Raw genomic sequence first — 14,988 nt, forward strand, 5'->3', positions numbered from 1 at the left:
CCCAAAAACAGAGCGACCAGCAGTCAGAATGTGACAAGAGCGTGGGCGGGGCTGGCTTCGAGGTGTTTACCCGTTAAGTCAGCGCTGGGTGACATCTCTAGGATGCCCTGCCGTTGCGGGGAGCGCGTCTCATCCGTCAGCGCCTGATGAGTTTGTACTGCACGGCCACGGCATCGTGAGTCAGACCGACTCGTCAGCAGCAGGGCGGCAGGCTGCCGTGGCGAGGCCAGGCCAGACCAGACCAGACCACCTGACGACGCTGAGGGGGGGGGGGGGTTCAGAGAAAGCCCAGTCCGGAGCCAAATTTAGACTGATACGTCTCCAAAAGATCTTATCTGCAAAGGTTTCCTGCTAAAAGAACAGCCTCTCTAAAATCAACTAAAGCCAGTGTGCTATTCAGATGACAACATCTGTAACGCCTCTGATAGCGATACGAGACGGGAAACACACACACAGCGATATATAAATAGTTTACTTAGAATTTCACCGTTAGACACGCAAAGTTGAATCTAGTTTTATAACATTACCCCAACGGAGGAGGAAAAGACTATAATTTGGAGAAATGCGTTGAATATATTAGAAAAGTTGGACAGATAAGAACATCTCAATATATTACAGCAGAGCTGAAATGATTAGTCGATTAATCGATTCGTTTTGAACATAAAATATATTGAATTTATGGTTTTGAGTCATTTTTTTTACAAAAAAAAAAAAAATCAGATTTCAGCTTCTTCAAATTGGAATAGTTTCTGCTTCCTTTAATCCTCCATGATAATAAACGGAGTATTTTATGGTTATGGACTGATGTATAGGACAAGAGACATTTTGGGGATTTGGGAAACGCTCGTTGACATTTTTCTGACATTTTACAAACCAAACAACTGATTGATTAATTAAGAAAAGAATTGCCAAACCAATCCCTCCTATCAGCAGTCAATTTCAATTTTATTTATATAGCGCCAAATCCCAACACAGGTTATTTCATGGCACTTAACACATTAAAGTCCTTACAGCAAGACTAGCAGTCCTATCCTGCACATAAATGTGTTTTTTTTTCTAAAAATGAGTAGTTGAACAACTTTTGATAACTCATCGCTTCTCAGCTGGTAAACGAATTTGTTCCACAGGCGACAAAAGCAAAACTGTCGTCAAATGAAACAAGTACAAATCGAGGAGCTCGGAGCAACTGACTCACTCTGCAAAGGCAAAAAAAAGAAAAAAAAAGAAAAAAAAATCCTTTCCAGTGTCTTTAACCCTTGACTTTACAATCTGCAGAGGAAGGAGAGGGACACGCAGAAGGGGGGTGGAGGGGGAAAGTGAGTGCGCCGCTGCCTCCTCTGTGATGATACATTTAGTAGCATGTGAAACCGAAGCATTAGAGGCCTTTAACTGGCACCGTTCACATGAGAAAAGAACCGACTTCCCGTTGGCGCTCGACAGACTAAAGTTCAACAATGTCACAGAAAACCCTCCTGTTGCCATTCTTACAAACAACACCGGGCGGTTCGAGAAAAAAAAAAACAAAAAAAAAAACCACTACTTCCAAGGTCTTGACACTGAAAATAAACCGGTGTACGAAACAACTCTGAAATCTATTTGATCTCTCCGAGAAGGTGGCATGAAACAAACCACATGACTGCTGTCAACAATAATGAGAGGACATCATTCCTCCAAACCTCTCTCACCATGTTAGATCCAAAGTGTTAACATACGAGACGTGCTTATGAGCGCCAGCGTCATACCTTTCAGATAACCTCACAGCTCGTCGGGAACTGTAATTTTAGAACGCCGCAGCGATGGGCACGGCACGGGTTCAGGTATCGCAAGACTTCTAGACAGCAGATTTAAAACATTTATACCGAAGGTTATTATTAAGATTATTATCATACGTGACAGTTTAGTGGGCAAGAAAAAAAAGCAAAAGAAAAAAAAAGCAATCTTACGTTTAGCCCGAGCCTTCCCAATTATGGTGAGGGCACAACATTGAGCTGTGAATCACACCAAGGGAAGAGGTGACAGGGTGGGAAAACCCTCAGACACACCAGATTTCCCACTCTTCCTCTAATGCATCTTGTTTTGAATGTCACAGGTTGTCACAGGAAAGGTCGGTGTCTTTTTTTTCTTTCCAGAAAAAAACCCCCCAAAAAACAAGTCTGCACTTGCCATAGTCTTCTGCCATCTTACAATTATCGGCGTGTATATAGTCTGGGTCACATTTTAGATGTCAATGATCTCCACCAAATGGTGTTATTCCACTAACTGAAAACAGATTTGTGGATCAGAACTTTTTTTGTTGTTTGTTTCTTCTTTCCTCTCCCAGCGAACATCTGACTTTTTTTTTTTATTTTTTTCCCCCCCAAGTAAAAGAGGTGAACATGGTCAACATGTCCTACTCTACCAAGTGAAATAAGTGCACACGCTGAAGGGATTTACTCGCACAAATGGAAAACTACCTAGAAAGTGCTTGTTACAGCCTTAATGGAGGGCAATGAACGCTGTAATCTGTGGTTTTTACAAAACAACATTTTACAAGATAACACTTCAGGTTTAGTGTTGCTGCAGGGTATATAACTCTAATGTTGTGACATTTAATTTGAGGGGATGCAGACGCCTCAAATCGTCACATTATCTTGACGGGGGGGTGGGAAGGGGGAGAGATAATCTGGGGTGTTAACAAATTGGGGGGTGGAGGGGGGTGGGAGATATCTGTCAGCGTGCCCTGGCGCTTTAAGGCTGCATTTTTTTTTTTTTTTTCGTGACAGAAGAATGCATGTTTGTGTCGGTTCATCAAGTTTCCAGCTCGAAGAATGCAAGCGGTGGTTGCCCCCCTCTCTCTCTCTCTCTCTCTCTCTCTCTGCGTGCTCAACCCGTTTCCAGCGACACCGGAGTGGAAACGGGGCTGCGGATGCGATCGGTATCGATAAATGCAAACCCGAGCAAAGTTCTACCTCAAGTACCGATATTTGCAAACGCACCATGTGAAAAGCATTTCTAGATATTCCCGACATTGAAAAAAAACAAACACCAGCGCTTTCTCGGAGTGGGTACACACACAGGCGCGGGCACGCATCAGTTACATGATTTTTTTTTTTTTTTAACTCCTCGTGTCGCCACTTTCCTGAAGGTGAGCGTAGGTGTCTGTCCCCCCCGCTGAAAGGACTCGAGGAGACTGTAACTCTGCACGTCCCGATGTCTTCACCACCTCCGGAGCAGCGGAGAAGCGTTAGCTTCAATGCTAGATGACCTTACAGACGTCGCTCGAGCACAAAAAAAACACAACTGGAGTTACTTTTCCACCAGTGCGACCGGATGTTTTTAAACAGTCACAAATGAGGCAACTTGACAAGCGGTTTCAATACTGCGGGTACTCGGTACGTTTCTGACAATGAAAAAAAAAAAAAAAGCATAAATTAAACTTGTCCCACCCGCGTACAATTACAACCGCGGCCACGCGTGACGCACTCCAAATCCACCAGGTGAAAGGGCTCCGGTTTAATAACGACGGCAGCCCTGCAGGAGATGACACCTGGACGCGTGCTGTCAAATGTTGACAAGCTGTCAATGACAAGTGTGCGTTAGTACCTGGGACCTGTTGACTCCTCCTCCCTCCTCCTCCTGCTGCTGCTGCTGCCGCTGCCCTCGGACTGCTGCTGGAAGTTCAGCCGCGCAGCTGTACGTCTCCGCGGCGGTAAGTCTTTTCAAAGTTTTTCTGCCGACTCGCAAATCTCCAAACGGCGGCGGCTCTCGCGAACGCTGAGTGAAAGACACCACCACCACTACTACTACCACTACTACCCCCTCCCTCCCTCCCCCCCCCTCTCCGGGCAAACCGTAGGTAAGAGGCGGCGAGTCGCTTTCAAGGGAGCAGGCAAGTTTGGCACGGCTTTACGCAGAGGCGACCATTGCAATCACGTTCTCTGGCTGTGAAACCCAACACCAGTTCTGGCCCCGCCCCTTTCCTTATATGGCTGAACAGTCCTCAAAAGTGGACGTCTTGTTTTGTTTTTTTTTCCCAGATGTGCTTCCTGCTCTGCTGAAACAAAGTAAAGCAACCAAAAAGAGTTCACCGTTCGTTAAGGTGCCATATTTTTTTTTTGGACGTGTTTAATTCGAGCTCATTGATGCCTCGCTACAATGTGCAGCACACCCAGTCAAAAGCACAGTTTCATGCGCTGCAATGAAAACTGTATGCTTAACCTTTTAATATGAGGTTATAGCCTGTGGTGTCTCCATTGCGATTATGTAACAGGTCTTATTTTGAAAGCAATGCAACTAAAAGCAGGTTTGCAACACAGATTTTTGCAGGCCAAAGGAAAACGGCGACATACAAGGCAGATTTTACACAAGTCTCAAAATGTGTGGAATTTAGGCAGAACATAGTTGCAAGGAAAAGAAAAATAAGGTTATACCTTAAATATAAAAACAGAATAAACATAAGAACATGTATGCGAGAGTTCTACATCCAAGACTACACAAGGATATCTCATAGAAAATGTAGGTTTTGTTACAGTATTTTGGTCATGTTTTAAAACCTCTGGATAAAAGGTCCATATTGTCACAGGAAAGCTGTCGAGTTTTCAGAATTTGTCATAAAACTTTAAACAATTCGGCCCCGCCTCCATTGCGTGACTATGCCTCCATGTCCTGCTGAGAACTCCATTAAAGCCTCTAAAATAATCTTCCATCCCAGGTTGCACTGTACCCTTTTGTCGCTCTGCATCAGCTTCCTCTTCCTAATCCACCACGTACGAGGAGCGCTCATCCTGATCACACACAGAGCTGCAACAGTGAAGCCAATTGAGGCATTTGTCTAAAAGCATCTTTTAATTAATCGGCTTTTTTTTTTTTTTCTAAACTACACTCCTTAGCTGTTTTTTACATTGTTTACACCTTAAAATATGTGTGTAAACCATTATTATTATTGGTCTTTTTCTCCACTATCTTTGTTTTAGTGATGCATGACACATGTGAGTGCATGTTTTTAATCAAAACTTGTGAAGGGAATCCAGATGCAAAATGAGCACTTGGCAATTTGTTGGCCTTTTTAACAGCTACAATAATAAGGATAACACGATTTACATTAACTACTCTAAGTGGTTTATTAAAAGATAGAAAAATAAATTATTGCATGTATGTATCGTGCAGCTATTTTGTTGAAAGACCTCTATGCTTAACAAAATGTCCCCAAAGTGTGCAAAAGTGGCCACATTTCTTGATAAAATAAATGATACTGAAGCTGCGATGCGTTTATTAATGATAATAAAGACGTTTGTTTTGTGTGTATGACTATCCAGCTTCAAAAATATGAAGAGCTTAATTCTTCTATTATGTTGTAAATTTAATATTAAAAGAGACATGGTTTCAAGGCATCAACAGGAGCTCTGTTGTGACTGGTGTTGGTCTTCAGTTTCACATTTTATTAACTCTATTAATTGGTTAATGAAGACATGCGCAATACATTACTCAGTATTAAACGAATTATCCTTTGGAGCCCTAATATGTGCCTGTTGTATACGTGTGCACACAGTAGTAGGTGCTTGCGTTCGTGAGCATGTTTGCGTGCGAGGGAGTTGTGTGCCAAAGAGAAGCGTGGCTTCTCTTCTGTCTCTCAGGTACGACTGCTGCATTCAATAGCTTTCCGCCCAAGAAAGTAAAGTTTTGTGACAGGTGGGTAAGATGTGAAACCCCTTCTCCCATAAGATTGGACGAAAGGCCACAAGACAGCTAGTGACATATTTTGCCTCCGCTGAATCCTCTCAGTTGCTTTTCATCTTTTTTCAGGGAGCACTGACACAGAGAGAGAGAGAGAGAGAGAGAGAGAGAGCGAGAGAGCACCAGCGTCAGTATCCTCTTTGTTCCCCGTGCTGCCTTTAAGGCTTTCTCATACAAAAGCCGTGAGTGGCACTAAACTGTGTCAGTTGTCACACATCACCACACAAGTGAGGAATGCGGTGCGGCGGGGGCTGGTTGTGACATGGGACACACAGGCATGCGAGTCAGCATGGACTGAGGGAGTCGTCAAATGCTAAAAGTATGCACTGGTGGAAGGGTGGAAGTGGCTGGTGTCATAACACAACGGTTGAAGTGATGGAGCCGTCTTATTTCACTACCTTCTGACAGGTGGAGCAGTAGCCCGGCATGCCTGTGTACAGCAGGACTCACCCTCGTTCGCTCAGCTGCAGTGTGGGGATTTGTATTGTGAAGCATTGTGTTTCCTCTACATATCTCTAGGTTGGATAGTGAGGCCTCTAGGGTCTCTTTAGCCCAGCTGCATCCTCTGCTTGTAGCCAGGTTTACACTGGAAGTTACTGGAGCTGAATCTTAACGGCTCTCCGGTCCAGTAAAGTTAATCTCCACCTCCTCCCTGCGATACAGATTTAGACTGCATTTCAGTGTGTACTGTACAGCCATAAGGACATGTCATGCATAGTGAAAAGCCATGTAATGCGTGTTTCATTTAATGCATTACATAACCTTCAGATTGTCTGGCTTGACACGGTGGTTTGTATAATGCGCATCCACTGACTTTGTGTCTGACTACTGCACAGACTCCAAAAATCTTTGGATACGCTTCGAAGATCCAAGATTTCTAATGCTGCTTCAACTATTTTCAAAGAGCAGCAAAGAGTGACAGACAAGCTCGACAATGGATTGAAGGATTAAGTACAGTAGGCATACAGCACAGCCATGTCAGTGGTTAGTTTACTACAGTGGTGCTTCAGGTTGGGAAAGCTGAATCCTTTACTTCTGTGGTTCCCAAACTCAAACGGTCAAGAAGGGCCAGAGGACAGGAGTCCCAAAATAATCAACAGAATTGGGAAGTAAAAAAAAATATTTAGTCCTCTAAATAATATATAAAGTGAAAGGAGGAAAAATATGAAACTAACCACAGCTGGGGACAAATTAGCATAGTATACATGCAGAAAAAGCTGAATCAGCACCCTGTAAAGTTAACTAATTGACAATCTAATCAGCATGTCATATCTTGTTTGTTTAATCTAGACAAATACCAAAGTGAGAATATTAAATTATAGTTGTACAGGAGGTTATATGCCATATTATTTCTGTTCCATGTTGATGGCAAATGGCAGATTACGTCACGTTTGAAAAAGTGATCTTATTGGCCTGTTTCTCCTCTTTATGCTAAGCTAAAATAATAAAATTACCGTAGCTTCCCCTTTATCATACAGACACAAAAACGGTATACATTTTTCTCATCTAACTTTCAGCAAGAAATACACCTAATCAAATGTGCTAACAACTTGTCGAACTACTCCTTTAAGAAGTCACCATGTCAGAATATTGTCATTACTTAATTGAGACTCAGAAAGCCTCGCAGAGCTTTCTTAAACCCGTCATTCCCTCCTATGAAACAATAACATAAAATAATCCCTGTTTATTGTTACTTGACTGTAGTGGTGTGTCGCTCTCATGTTCCTTCTTACAAGGCGCCTGGTGAGCCCTTTAGCAGGTGCTCAGTTTCCTCCTCTAAACGCTGGGTGCCCGTTTACTGTCCGGTGTGAAAGTCCGCTGCTATTTCCGAAAGTGTGGTAACATTAGCCAGCCTGATCAATGCTTTCACCCCCAGCATGGGGCCACATACCACATGTCACGCCCCAGTTCACAGAGAAAAGGAGAGGGTGTCAGACACCGAACCCCCCCCCACACACACACACCTCCCTGTCTGTGTAGGGTGTCACCCACACCCAAGAGAAACTTTTCCAGCTCCCCAAATGTCAGTGGGCAATTACAGTGGGCTGTGCAATGCACTGGGGCAACATGAGAGTCCAGGGGCCTGACGTCAATGAGCGCCGCTCTCTGCCAGCCTTTTCTCGGGTACACATTTGGAGACGATCTTAAACACGTAGTAAGGATTGCGAGAACCGCAGAGTCCCTTTACTTTTTATATACGTCCGGCCTGCTGCTGGCTTCTTAAAAACAAATGTTTATGTGGAACTACCGGCAGTCAACCCATTCATCACCCTGCGTCTGCTGTTTATTAACTTGTCATCCATAGTATAATGTAATGGTGACACCATAAAAAGCACTTCAGGGCACCGCTTCGGGCTACCTGATCGGGCTAAATAAAAGAGCAACGCTGACTGTATCACAGTAAGATGAAGATATCGCACCACTTGAATGCTCAAAAGTAGGCACTCTTACAGGAGCTGAATGTGCCACTCATAGCTATAAGTGTCTGGACAGTAGGGGTCAGATGTGCTGAAAGGTTACACAGCTTTCGCGTTGGTTCACTTTATGGTGCTATACTGTGAAGAATAAAGCAGAAATGTGCTCGGGGCAGAAAAAGAGAGAGATGGTATCAGCTGCATGGAAACAGTTAGCCGAGCCTCAAAGCTTCTTTTGAACTGCAAAGTGGCTGTTAAGAAACAGCTTTCACTCAGAAGACGTTCGAATAACATGCCACCAACATGCAGGAGGACGCTGAGGCAGAGGTCTCCACACTGTCACCACCAGACACAGACCTGCTCATCCACCCACATCACCACATAATCTCACCTGCGAGAGAGAGAGAGAGAGAGAGAGAGAGAGACAAACAAAACCCCAAAAACATACAGTTTAATTTTCTCTTTCTCATTTTTTCCCCTACTGGCAAAAAAACAAAAAAAAAAGATGATTTTTTTTTTCTTTTCTTTTTTTTCAAGCCTCTGACAGGCGAGCCTTTCGCAGGATTTAGTCCATCTGAAAACATGTGGTAAGCCTTGTGGAATGTTTCAAATGATTCCCAGATGTGGGCCGCAGACAGGTTTAACCCATTCTCTTCCCCGCTCAGCAGCAGCAACGGAGCAGAAAGGAGGCCTCGTCGGGAGAAGAAGTCTGAGCAATATCGCCCAACTTTTATCCTCTTCCGTCGATTTTTGTTACTTTCAAAGCATTAGGGCTCACTGAACTGTAGCTTAATGCAATTTGCTGTGAAGCTAAAAATGGAAGTTCTCTTATGCTGCATTACCCAAGAATAAAGAATGGTGAGAGTGCTGCTTTTTCCAGATGACTCAGCAATTGCAAGAACCTGATGAAAAAGACCCCAAAAATAAAAGGAAAACACCTTAATGAGGGCATATTCCTACTGCCGACTCAGATAACTTCTGAATACATCTATCGGTAGACTGACGGCCTTTTCCCCCTGCAGAGCAACCTGGAAGAAAGTAGAACAATTCTCGTGTATCAGATCTAAAGCTTTATGCCGTACAAAAGAAAATAAAAACTTGAACCCCATTGTTATTGTTCGCATGGTATGATGAGCAGGGACTGAAATCAGGGCTGCTGGATTGTTTTACAAAGGACATTGTTGTTGTAGTAACACTCCCAAAGATGGCGGTTTTGATGAGATAGGGATGGAGGTAGCAGAAGAGCCAGACTACTAAATGGGGTGGAGCGAGTGAGCTGCTTGATATCCTATGAGCAACAAACTCAAGTGACCCCATTCCCTGTTCTCCCTCTCTATCTCTCTGATGTTCCCTCCCTCCACCCTTTTCTCTCTCTCGCTCCTTCCCTCTGTACTTCCCCCTCTCTCTCTCTCACCAGCCAGGCCAACTGTGAAGCAGTTGTCCAACACGCCCGTCAGCCTGCCAGCCAGCACGTTGGCCTGAGTCCCATTATACACAATCATAACAGACAGAAAGGGTACATGCAGACAACTGATAGAATTGCGCTAAAATTTGAGGGCAGAGGAGAGTGGCAGGCAGTCACTCTGGCAGCAAGTTGGCCAGCGAGCAGAGAAAGAAAGAAAAGCAAGAGGAGCAGTCGGAGGAGGAGAGATAGAGGGACTAGTCTTGTGCTCTGAGGCTCTTAGCAGGATACCATAGGCCATATGAGGCCAGAGCAGGCTGGGAAAGATTGTTACTGCTTTGAGCTTCCACATGTGAATGCACCGCAACCCCCCCCCCCCTTCACCCCCCCCCCGCCCCCTCGCTAACCCCCGCCCACCCCTCTCCCTTTCTTTGCCTCCCTCCCCACAAGCCTCCCTGAGGAAGGACCAGTGTTTTAAAAGAATCACAAACAATTGCCAACTCCGAATTCTGCTTTTTATTTCGGAAAGAGAGTCGAACGTGCTTTTTTCTTACTAAGCCATGCTGTGTTGCAAGCGGCCTGATGCTCTGTTACTCACTTCACCCGTTAGGAGAGAACAAGCCTGGGATCACATTCAGAAGAGATTAGGCTAAATCTGAAATAGGGTCATACTGTACCTTCCTATCAAATATTAGCTTTTTTTTTTGTTATCATGTACACGACTACAAAGGAGAAAGGATTGGGCACACGGTGGTGTGTGTCTCAAACCACAATCATTGTGACTTTAAGGTCTCAGATATTCAAGAAATTGTGCAACATTTTGGGGAAAAATAGGTCTTTTTTTTTGTTTGTTTTTTTGCAGCGTTTGATACAGCTGTCATGTCTGTGCTCTAAGAATGAAGCTCGAGCTGCTCCAATAGATTAGATATGGACTGGAGGCAGAGGAAAACAGCTGGCCTGGCTAACTTCAATGTTCAGAAATACACTTTTCAGCACTTCTAAGGCTCAACAGTTAACATATTCTTCTTGTATCTGACATTTGTACACATGCCACTGTGAGGTTGCCAGGCGACCAGCAGCAAAGTGAAGGCCCCTCACCTCCGGTCGGCAAGCACCCATACATTTCTGGTATTGTCCTGATTAAACAAATGAGATATAATGTGTTTAGTGTGGCGTTTAGAGGCATATTTTTGTAACGTTGGCGTGAGTCAGGCGCGCTGTTGTCCCCTGCTTCTAGTCTTTATGCTCAGCGTAGCTAAATGCAGGTAGTTTTAGATTTACGTTACACAGATGAGAACGGTATCAATCTTCTTATCCCAATCTCACAGCCAGCCTCTTAACATATGACTAAAAAAGATTTAAAGTATTTTGGAAGCATTTTGTTTATTGGACTCTTGGTGTGCAGCACCAGCCCAGTCTCAAAATGCAGCAAAAGAAATGTCTGAAGGCTATGTTGGTACACAGCGCCACAACGTATACGTATACCAACATAGCTATTACAAAGTTTGGGTGGCAGCACACTTGCAGTAAGTATGTGCCACTATAAAGGTCAGGAAAGGTTAGAAACTACAGTTTTACTGTGTACATTATTATTTCTAAGTAAGGGGGCTATTGATGCTGCTGCGTTGATCGGCCAACACAACAGTCGTTCTGTTTTCAGGCTGATGATCATTGAGGTTAAAGCTGACAGAGCTGTAATGAAAATATAATTTTATGGCTTCACCTCTAACACATCGAAGCCAAACAAACATGTCTTGTCACAACATCATGTCAAGCAACATGAATCGACATCCAGCCCAAACCGACCACCTGGCAGCCTCGGTCTGCACAGCGTCTTTATATCCACACACAAGATTGTGTTACACTCCCTCCCGCCGCGTCTTCCATTTTGGATCATCAGGGTGCCAGTCGCCAACATGTTCCCCTTCCCAGCATCTCATCAGAGGAAGCCCAGAGAATATGTCCCTTTAATTAGACCGCCCGTGAAAATAATGGCGCATTAATGACATTTCTATGGGGGCCAATGAGCTGGAACAACAGAGGAAAGACTAAATCACAAATCAATTCCAACAAATGTAATTAAGGCTTAATTAGCCTCCAGGGTGTCACTGGAATGCCGTGGAGGGGATGATGTGCAGGAAGAAAGTGAAGAGAGAGGAAGTGAAACGGAGATTTAGAGAAAGTGAGATCATCATGGGTCACAAACACAATGTGCGCCATTTATGTGAGCATTTTCCAGCTCGATAACCTACTGCACGTACAACAATCCTAAATGATGTCCTACATTTATCTTTATCATGTTATTTGATTATCTCTGTGCTTTGATTAAAGTCAGAACAAATGCTAGCTTCTGGAAGCTAAATTTGTGGCTCTTGGCACGTGCCTGGGCGGTTTTAAAGGGGGAGGGCTGATTTAAAGGCAACACTTCCAGCGTGGAGCCACACAGCCAGCACCGGGTAGAGAAGTGCTAATTCTCTATAAAAACAGCAGCATGTACGGTTAAGCCCAGCAACATTCTGGTGTTAAAAAGAAAAGAAGGAGGGGGAGAAAGAAAACAACGTAGGAAAAGGGAGGGTAGGAAAAAAAAAAAAAGAAATGCAAAACCACAGGGATGCTTGGATGGAACCAGCCTGCTTTGCTGCATGCCACATCACACAAATACAGACTCTCGCGCCAATAAATGAGCTTCATAAACTGCAATTAAAATCCTGGGCACTAATTTAGTGGAAATGGCAGCCTGTAAAAAGCAAAGAGTGTTAGGGAGAGGAGGAGAGGAGGGAGAAAAGAGGAGAAGTTTCTGGACTTCAACAAAGGTGATTATTTTTTTTTTCTCCCTCTTTCCTTTTTCACAAATGCACAACATACCGTGCTCATGCATTTTCCGAGCTTGTACCACACGCATACAAATCACAGACACACTCCTTTTATTGCAGGGAAGCGTCAAATCTAAACATGCTGAACCTTTTCATGCATACAAACTCTAATAAGCAGCATCAAATACTTCTAAATATCAAGAGGAAACACAGAATGATATGTCCTCTTCCTCTCTCAAACACACACACACACACACACACACACACACACACACACACACACACACACACACACACACACACACACACACACACACACCAGACACACCTACACTCTCTGGAGCCTTTTCCAGCAGCCATCCAGGAAGGCTGGCAGGCAGGTTCGTCATATCAGAGGTGTTTGGAGGTGGACTGGATACGGCTGATGGGAGACATCTGCCACGGCTGCCTGTCTGTCAGGGTCAAAAGACTATAGAATGAGGTGTCAGCATTGTGATAAAACAGGCCACACGGGCACGCGCACACGCACACACACACACACACACACACCGAAAAACATGGCTGCTGGGGGCTGAAGAACCAGTTGCATAAACACATCCCCCTCCCACCTCAGCAGACAGCGCAGTCTAAACCGTCGAGTGACATACTTGATATGCTTGTGAGGTTTGTGTGTATCTTACAGCAAAGCACTGCATGTGATTGGGAGTGGATGGTAATGTCTTGCGGTGCAGTGCAACTCTGTTATAATGTTGTAAACGAGTCTGGTTGCTGCGGCGCTGAGTGACAATGGAATATCAGAGGCTGGAAAACAGTACGGCCCGCGCAGGCGCTGCGTGTGAATTCCTTGTAAAAGCAGCAGCAGCCATTCCTTCGCACAGGATGGGTGGTTTCAGCACCTCTTCCTGGTCAAGATTACTGCTGAGTATCGTCTGACCTTGAGCTGGCTCGTCTTCCCCCTCCTTCAAGACTGATCATAAGCTGAGGGCTTTAAATGTTATTCATGGAACTTGCATGGTCAAATTATGGAAACGTTAGGAATATGGCAAATGCGGCTGTAAAACACTCCCATATCATACTTGTAACTGCAGATATAAAAACTAAAAGAAGTGCAGTGAGCTTTTACAAATGTCATAGATTTTTGTGTGAGGAAAATTTTAGCTGCATTTTATATTTTTCATGGTCAGACAATGTGCCCCAAAACACACCCCGGTGGTCTCATCCCTGCGCCATATCCCCGAGAGGGCCGAACATGCACGGGAACTAAGCAATGTAAGCCCCGTGCCATGTTGCCCTTTTTTTAATTGCTTATCGATTAGTGTGTCATGCTGTGACATAAACAGGGGAAACAAAAGAGGAAAAACCTGGATGTGATCAGAATTGCATGGCCAAGCAGGAGACGGCCTCAGAGGGGGCGAGCGTAAAGAGAACCTTGCTGGAGAATAAATAAATAAAGCAGCCGGCATTGGCTCACACAAGGAGCTCAAGATTTACAGAATTTTGTTGTTGTTTATTAGAGTTCTTAAAAAGTTATAGTTGCAAGGAATTGACAAGAAATATACAGAAAAGTGAGCTCGTCCTCAGTTGTTAAATGTGGGCATCAAGTACATGCCTGTGAAAGAGGAAAACAACGTGAGCTTGTCAACGGAAGTTTGAGGTTCAGGCTTTTATCACCACCCGAATCCTCTGCTCTATCTCTCTTCTGGGTTTCCTGTGTAAGTCACCGCCCTCAAAAACTCTGCATTAGTAGTCATAACTTTTAAGTGAAAAGTAACATAATTTGATTATTTGTACATATTACAGACAATAAGCAGTTTTCCACTTTGTGCTTTGTCATAAGCGAAGTCTAAAAAACTTTTTAGGTTTGTGTTTTTGGGATCAAAAGGAGTTAAATAATAGATTTTATCATGTACTTTTAACGCCTTTAATTGAGAAATTACAACATGAAAAACATTCCGTTAGATAGTTCTAAATTACTGATCATTAATGATAACGATTGTCTGAATTGCTGAACTTGTGTGGTGGCATTTTTTATATTGCGACAATCATACCAATGGCCAGACATTTCAGTCACTATTTTCACACTCTACATTGACAGTGACTCACTGTCACTATGACTCATCGCCGACAGGCACGCAAATAGGAAATGATACCCACATATAATAATCAGTCGGGATCAGATGTTGCTCATCTGTGACTCGTGTTGCCTTTCCCAGGGCTGCAATATACAAGAGCTGACTGCACAGAGACTGACAGAAACAGCCAGCGAGGAGTGACCATAATCCTCAAATGTCCCCCTCTGATCCACGAGGAACTGACTGCTGATCTGATCCAAATGAGGCGAAGAAGGGAAAAACTCCTTCCCTTGATCTCTCTGCAAGAAAGATACAGCCGTATGATGGTAATCTTGCAGAGCCAGGCCTCCGGCTCGAAGGACAGAGGGTTAAATGTAACGGAGATGAGCCACAGTTCACGTTTCCTTTATAAAGCAATACCAGGACTAATATTTTGTTATCAGTATGAACATCAATACTTTTTAAACTATTCCTGTTCCTGATTGGAAGAGGGTTAGATAAATAAACAACCAAATCTCAGATGTTTGTGCCCTCATTTAAATATAGTGCCAAAATTTGTCGAGCAGGTAATAAAA

General features: G+C 43.9%; 1 protein-coding gene across 2 annotated transcripts in view; it reads right to left on the reverse strand.

Annotated features, from left to right (window-relative positions):
- The window catches only part of raraa (retinoic acid receptor, alpha a), a 143,411-nt gene extending 139,670 nt beyond the window's left edge, over positions 1 to 3,741 (reverse strand). For both annotated transcript variants that reach the window (XM_069691428.1, XM_069691427.1), the window contains exon 1: positions 3,583 to 3,741. The gene's annotated coding sequence lies outside the window, so the exon portion shown is untranslated. The remainder of the gene's footprint in view (positions 1 to 3,582) is intronic.
- Between the last annotated feature and the right edge of the window lie 11,247 nt (positions 3,742 to 14,988).

The sequence above is a fragment of the Brachyistius frenatus genome, unplaced genomic scaffold, assembly GCF_029030835.1.
Source record: "Brachyistius frenatus isolate BFR_SWC_R1_liver_20210118 unplaced genomic scaffold, ASM2903083v1 Contig_11, whole genome shotgun sequence".
NCBI lineage: Eukaryota > Metazoa > Chordata > Actinopteri > Embiotocidae > Brachyistius > Brachyistius frenatus.